At 37.4% G+C, this 8,225-nt stretch overlaps 1 protein-coding gene across 2 annotated transcripts in view; it reads right to left on the minus strand.

Annotated features, from left to right (window-relative positions):
• Positions 1-7,612, minus strand: part of LOC5566991 (flocculation protein FLO11) — a 360,699-nt gene extending 353,087 nt beyond the window's left edge. For both annotated transcript variants that reach the window (XM_021845416.1, XM_001651329.2), the window contains exon 1: positions 6,049-7,612. The gene's annotated coding sequence lies outside the window, so the exon portion shown is untranslated. The remainder of the gene's footprint in view (positions 1-6,048) is intronic.
• Between the last annotated feature and the right edge of the window lie 613 nt (positions 7,613-8,225).

Consider the following 8,225-nt stretch of genomic DNA (forward strand, 5'->3'; position numbering starts at 1 on the left):
AAATTTCCTTGACTTCCCTGAGCATAAAGTATCATCGTACCTGCCACACGAAATACGAATGTGAAAATGGCAATTTAGGCAACGAAAGCTCACAGGTCATAACTGTGTAAGTGCTCATAAGAACACTACGCTGAGTAGCCGGCTCAGTCCGAAGTGTGTGTGTTTTAATGGAAGCTTTTGTAGAATAAGTTGTCTGAAATTCATCATCGTTTTGCTTTTTATGCAAATAATATTAATGACAATTTTGATGTACATATGTTGGGTGACATGCATTGTATTTTCGGCAGGTTTGTTCTCTTCTCGTCTTGTGCGGTTTCCTAAAACCTATTTAGTACAAATTTTGTATTAAAACTTTTATTTATTTATTTGAACGCATACTGCTGCTGGATTCCGGAAGATTCGGTCGTCAAAATTTTTACATGACGAAGAAAAAAATCGGCCGAAAATACGTAAGTTCTCCTATCTGAAAGTTTCTTATCACGAAGAAAAATTGCATCTGAAATCAGCATTGGTAATTAGTATTGAAACTATAAGGTAAACCTGGTCGAGTTGACACAGCTGGCGCAAGATTTCGAGTGCGATGTAAACCATCTTTAGTTGAATATTCTTAGTTAGTTTTTATCTTTTCGTAATTATACCTTTCTATTCAGTAGCACAACCCGGATTTAGCTCTAGGGGGGGTTTTAGTAAGTAACATTCAAAGAGGATAGACATCTGCAAACTTCAGCTTCTCGCGTCCACTGCAGGTATAACTTTCTATATGCACTTACACCACTAGCTGAAGGAAGTCTGTTTAAAACTTTCCATTTTTTTCGAAATACGTCTGTGGTGGAAGGATCAAAAATAAGAATAGATTTCAATGTTTAAATATGGAAGGTTAAGGACGACGATTCAAATCTTCAAATAAAAAGTACGTCAATTTCTTCACTAATAGTTGTACTTGGATGAACATGCATTAGCGTAATAGCGCTCAATCACTCATTACATATTTTGTCCCTAAATATTTTTCCAAGTTTCAAACGATGAGAATTATCAATCAGCCTATTAAGTTACAGTAGGAAACGTTGCGGTTATTATTTTGAAACATTCCCAGCTTGTAGGCAAATATTTGTATTTTTTCAGCTTAGGAACGGAACCACCGCCCCTTTGAGCTTTTCTAGGACATTATTCGTAATCATTAAAAATTAAAGAATTGCTTCTCCAAGAATTTACATGCCTTGAAGGTCGTAAAATAGGCAAAATTTTGAGCCAATTAAAAAACTGAAGAATCTTCGGATAATACATCAATTAACTGCTAAAAATGTCCCAATATGCCTGCCTATATGTTTGACCAACATATCGTTCACAGTCTGCAGTAAAACAGAGAAATTAACGTTTCTATGCAACTTCTTGAGGTCCTATTGGAAAGAAAGGCACAACTTAGAAGAACTCAACTGTGGGCTTCGGGGCCGTGCGGTTAGTGTTACCCAAGCATTTAGCAGCATCGATCTAAGAAGTTTGGGTTCGATTCTCGCGGCAGTCCGGAAAACTTTTCGTTAGGAACGAATTCCCACTGTGCCACTGGGCGTTGCATGCTAGTCCGTTATCTAGTGTGGTGCTTACTTCAAAGGACATAACCATCCACTAGAAACATTAATGTGTCGGTGTCTTTGAAAAAACTGTTCATACAAGTACTGCCCTGGTTTTTGTAGATAATAAGTTGAATTTCTAACATATGTATGATAAGTCAAATATTTTTTTCTGCTCTGGGGGAGGGTTTGACCCCAAAAAACGCCCCCATGGATGTGCCACTGTTTCTATTTCATCTTACCCCAGTTGTTTCAACATGCCTCGGTGTATCTTCTAAACTTTAGACTAACTAAGACTTTCACATGCCTCTATGAATTATTAATGGAAACTTGAGTACTTATAAATAATCTTATTACTTAGTTTTAGGCCTAGTTTCATTACTGAAAATTACTGCTGCGTTAGTTGGTGTAGAGATCTCAGGGTCGAAAATATGGTTTATTTTTTTTGACAAATGTGAATTCGTTGAAATAAAATATATAAAAAATTGTCAAAAACGTAATAATTTTCTAAATTAACTGTCAGAAACACTTCCGCGATATTAAATAGTGAGCTTTGCCTCTACAATATTTTCATGAAGTTGGCGCCTCTGGATGCAAAAATGCCATAGGGCAAGACGGCCACTCCCAATTTTTACACCAACTAGTATTGATTCTTTCTCTTTTAGTTTAGTTAACAGCATGTTCCCTAATAAGTCTGAATTCAATTTACAAAATATTACGAAAATTGTAGAGTTTTTCACACTTATTTTTATCGATTTTTGTGTGAACAATCAAATATTCGTGGATTTTTGTAATATTGGCTGTTTTCAATTATAATGGTTTAAGGTAAATTATAAAATAGATTTTTTCCAATGTACGATGCATTGTTCAACTGTTCAAATGTGTAAGATTTTGTGGCATTTGAATGGAACGAGTATTTAATTTTATACAAAAAAAATCTGTTTGGTTGAAATCTGTACATTTTGGAGGCACGTGTGCCACCTGTTTGGTAATAGAAATCGTTGGAGTGACACTTATGAAAATCTTAATTACAGCAAGAGAATAAAAGTAGTGAACCAGGGTAAGGCATCAGTAGTAATTTTTGTCGTGAAGAAAGATATTATTAGATGTTTACAGTCAGAGGTGCGGCCACGTTCAAAACCATGAGTAGGTCAAAGGTTTGCAAATACTTTGTGCACAGTGAAGCAAAGAACAAGTTTAACTTTGAACCTAGGACTGGAAATTGAAAGTTACTATATTTAAGGGCTCTCCAGAAAGTTCATCAGAAATGAATTTACCCAAATGTTCAGATATTGCTCCAGAAATTTCTAAAGGAGTTCATTTAGTGATTATTTCCAATGGAACCTCTTCAATATTTTTTTTTAGGATACCTCAAATTCAAACTGAATTTTCCCATGGAAAACCACAGAAATGGGATTTCTTCAATGATTGTTTCAGAAACCATCTGAATTCCCTCAAAAATTCTTTGAGAAATTATTGCCAGGGACATCCTCTTTTACTCCCGGTAAAAACGTTCTCCAAAATTCAATCAATAACTTTTGAATCCAGCGATTGCTTCTAAAATTTCTACAGAAATTCCTCGAGTAGTTCTTTGGGATTTTCTTAAGTATTTTTTTTTTTTCGCTAAAATAAAATTTAAAATAGAGACTTTTTAGAAACTTGCATTGGAATAGAGACCAAGTCTCTGTAAAAAAACTACTACAAGTCCTGTCGCTTGGATCATCCATTGGATCAGGTTTTGTTATCACTCATATTGAAAAATATGAATATTTTTTATATTAATATCATTTGTGTGTCCATTATATTAAACAAATTTTACAAAAATAGGCCAAACTGCTTGCCTTTACTACCAATTAGGTTGTTCTAATTTCCTCATCTATTTTTAGGTAATTCTGTGTACATGAGTAACTTTTTTTTTTCTTTGCACCTAAGTGATCCGGCTGATCGCAAAAGTTTTCAGGAGAAACTGAAAATGCTTGAAAAATTACATCGCGCAGAAACTGTATCAAATATTTCGCTAGAATTCCCCCAACATTTCTGCAAAAAATATGGTTCAACAAAAAACGTTTCTTGTAGCAATTATTTCAGTTAGTTGCCCAGGGATTTTACTACAGATTTTCTCAATCGTTCTGCTCACGAGCCAGAACTTTTTGGGGGTCATGTACAAACTATGTAATGCATTAGTTGGCAGGAAAATTCCATGGAAACCTTATTGTGTCTCTCATCCTCCAAAAGAATAAATACGACGTTGATCGAGTTTGTATGTTTATTGAACAGTTGTTAAATAGTTTAATTTACTTCTCATGCTTTCTGCTGATATTTATTTTTGTTGAATCATGGGAAGGACAATCCTTGACTGTCCTACTCAGGTGTTTTTGTACGTAGTATGTGTCCTACCTGTCCTACCCACTTCCCGCGCCACTGTTTATAATTAACCCCTCTACCAGCAGCTTAATCTTTTACCGCAAAATAAACATTCAAATCGTTATAACTTTTTTGTTTTTCAATATTTTTGCACCATTTTTTCACAAGTTCTCAAACAACTCTTCTAGTTCAGGAATCCGTGTCGATATTAATTATTGGTGATCTGGTTTTAAAGATATTCCAATGTTCCTTGGGGGACCGACATTTTCCATATAAAATGTCTTTGACGGCCATTTTGTTTTTGGTCATTTTATCAAAAAAATTAAATGTGGGCTATATAATGCCAGGTAATAAGGAGCTTCTCTTAAAAAATCATACAAATCGGTTGAGTATTCTTGGAGATATCTGAAAATTACGATATGATGTTTTTTGAAGTTTTTAAGATCTTTATTTGGCCAGCGTGGTTCCAGAAACCTAAATGGTCATTACTTAAAGACGGCTGCACCAAATTGCTTCATTTTTTCACAACATACTCTCATTAATGTATTGTTCCGAAGAGTGAATATCCGAATACGATTAAAATTCTGTAGCCTGAGAAATTAACGAGGGGTTCTAGTTACGGGTCGGTCCCCCGAGGAATTTTGGAATATCTTCAAAACCAGATGAACAATGATCAATATCGACACAGATCCTAAAACTAGGAGAGTTTTTTGAGAATTTGTGAAAAAATGGTGCAAAAATATTGAAAAACAAAAAAGTTATAACGATTTGAATTTGAATTTTGCGGTAAAAATGAAGCTGCCGGTAGAGGGGTTAATAGGCAAATCTTTTTTTACTAGTATGCTATATCATTTTAATTGTAGTGTGTCATTCCCTACCTCAAATAAGTTTACGTCATTGTAAATTCAAATAAGGTAAATTGGTATAATGCGCCCAAACCGGGCAATACGCCCCAATTCATTTTCAAGGGATTGAGGCATCTTTAACACGTAAATATGATTATATATCTTAAATATTCGCGAAAAAATGATGTTGCACATATAAGATCTTTGGGAAGTATAAACAATCAATAGAAAAACCAAACAAATTGAAAATCAGCTTTTTGGCGTAAAATTTTGGGTCCTATAGGCAAGCCTCGTTGTAGATGAAGCCCATCCTTTGCTATTTTACTTATAACAAAAACTTTTACCGAAGGAAGTCTGCTAATAGACCCATTTAAGCTTAGCAAGTGGTGGAATTCTCCTTGGAAACATTTCTACATCGCTGCGGAACTTTTTCTACGGGAGGGGCATATTGCCCGGTTTGTTTTGAAACGTCGAAATTTGGACCATTTACAGAAAACGTCTTTTATTTTTTTAGAAGCTACCTGGCAAGAGAAAGTTGCATGCAGAGCATGACCAACTAAATAAATAACACTTTGACACCAAAAACTATAAAAGTAATGCATTTGCCACTGCGATAGAGCAGTTTTTCCTTAGGGGGGCGTATTTTACCTGTTTACCCTAAATAGCCTGAAGAAAAGTTCTTAATAAATATGAAAGCAGCATGTCAATTTTGTGAAATTAAGAAAGCAAAATATTACATTTTTACCGTCATTTGGTGCTGATCTAGTGGAATAATTAATTTATGGAAAATTGAATAATGATCTGTTGCATACTATGAGTTCAAGTAAACATCCATTTTTTGTCTATAGTAATTGCAAGAAGAAGAAAAGAGAATTATTTCACAAATTCTTGCTTTTAAATTTCTTTGATACATAAGTTCAATTTGCATCTGCTTCAAATCTAAATATAAGTAAATATGAGGTAGAATCAGTGTGTAAGGTAATGAATCCAAAAAAAAATCCAATCTCAGTAGTATGGTTGATAACAAGTTTTTTTCACATATCAGAATGGAAAACATTCCTTTCTTCATATTTTGACAATTAAATTACACAAGGAAGCTTATTTTGCGCCGGGTTACATTTCGAATTTTAAGATATTATTCTGTAGGTCTTACTAGTTTTGAAATTGTTTGTGGGACAATACCTCCTTTAAATTATTTTACTTTTAGAGACATCTAAAATCATTCCTTCAATTAAAGTTTTTAGGGGGATTTGCAAATCCTAGACACTTACCTTATGTCTCTTAATTCAAGATATCTGCGACAATAAACATAATTTGCATTCGACGCGTTAATCCATCAACAAACTTTGTCAGTCACTAAAATCCAACTTTTCCCAAATCACTACTAGACAAAACGCTGCACAGAGATCAAGCATCCGCTGATAACAATTCGACTTCAACACTTTTTTTTATCACCGTCCGTCGGTTAGTCGGTCAGTCGTCGTCGCCGTCGCCAGGTATTTAGTAGCGAGACGGCACTGATATATGCGATGGTATACTTATTGGGTATTGTATTGTTATTATGATCGCGCTGCTGTCCATCACCGGATATGTCACCAGATGCGGCACAAGGGGCTGCTCATAAACATGCACACCACCGTGACACACATACCCAACACAAACACAGAGAGACGATCGTTTTTCCGATTCGTAAGCGGATCTCCAGCGCGAGATATTAGCTTTCAGCTGCCGCCACCGGTTGAACCGCACACACTTCGTTCCGTTCGCGTTGTTCTACGTTTACGAAGGTACTCTGTGGCCAAGTGCCATCCCCAAACACGTATCGTCCGGGTATCGCACGTTACGTCCGTGTCGCCTATTAGTAGTGTTAGTAGACCGCCGCCGCGTACAACTCAATTCAGCGAAAAGAGCCCGAGAGTCGATGTAACATTTAAACTTATAAATGGTTTGACATTTCGAGTGACTTAAGTCAAAATGTCACAGAGTGCCTGGCTGTGTTGTTGTTGATTCTGCCTCCTCGCCGTCGCTCTCGAATGCTGGTCTTCCCTCAACTCACGATTTATATTGCGCATAGACACCGGCGCAAACTTACACACTGCTATACTATTAAGCCGCTCAGTTGTTCACTATTTGTTTTCTTCTTCATCCACCTTATTTTCAAATACATTAATACTCCAATACGGCACACAGTGTTCTGAACTTTGCCTTCATCGAAAGAACACAGCTTAATCCATATTCGTTGCGACAGCTAATAATTGTCATTATAAATTCTTCATCTCGTAAATACGCCACATTGCAGCATCACTTAGTCACGCGTGTCGTTATCTCAGGTAGACGAGTGCTCTGCGCAACACGTGTACTTTAAGCGACGAAAAGGTCACCGATGAGGGCTTTACTACACTTCTGTCACGACTCTTCGCCTGGCACTTCTTCATCCAGCTAATCACTGTCCGTCCCGCCGTCACTTGTTGACAGTAGTATCACTACCGCGTGGGAGTCTCTGTCTTGAACTGCACTGGCGGCAGACTGACCACCCACACGCACATCTACACGCAAACACACACCCACCGAACACCCTTTTCCTTCCGCAGTCCACCAAAACGGATGATACTCCCGAGATGTCCCTTTCCGTATGATTAATCGCCTCGCGCGACTTTTGACGGTGCTGCGTTCAGCTGTTTGCGCAACAAACGCAGCTCAGACTGTGTCTCTGATTGGCTCGTTAGATCCAGAGCGATATGCGTCCGGGCCCCGGAAACTGAAGTGCTGTTTGTAGATAGCAAGCGCGCACTGCACACCACAAACCTCGAAAGCTGACTGATTCACTTGATTCGGTGGAAATGCTAAAACAACACAATGTTTTTTACTCTTTATTTTTCGCTTCTTCCTTCGGCACTCACTCGCGACTAAAACCGCGTTCTGGTTGGCTCTCCTCTCGTGCTCAGAAACTTGTGGGGATCGCGCTCTCGTGCTCCCGCAGTCGGCGGGCTCCTCACCTATACCCACTGAAGGTGTTTCTATGTCTTGAGGTGACTCCAGGTCGTCCAGGCATGGCCCCCCGCATGTTGTGGGCCAAATCCACAACCACCATCCATCCTCAACCACCTTAACTTCCCGCGAGAACAAACCGCGCACGTTGGTTTTGGTTGCTGCTGCTGCTAGAACAGCAGATGGGACAGAATAAGAGGCGCTGTGTGGTATTGGATGGAGACCGCGGATCGATCCACACAAAAACAGAAGTGTATGGCCAGAGAGCATTATTGGATATGTATTACAAAATACCAAATGTAATGCAATTTGGTATTATTGTTATTAATGCAATTTTTATTTGATGTTATAAATTAAATTTATTGTTTCATGTCGGTCATATGTCCCATAAGGTATGAACAACACTTTTATAACGAGATATTTTAAATATTACTTTGCATCTTTTTGTTTCATCGATTAA

The sequence above is a fragment of the Aedes aegypti genome, chromosome 2 (assembly GCF_002204515.2).
Source record: "Aedes aegypti strain LVP_AGWG chromosome 2, AaegL5.0 Primary Assembly, whole genome shotgun sequence".
NCBI lineage: Eukaryota > Metazoa > Arthropoda > Insecta > Diptera > Culicidae > Aedes > Aedes aegypti.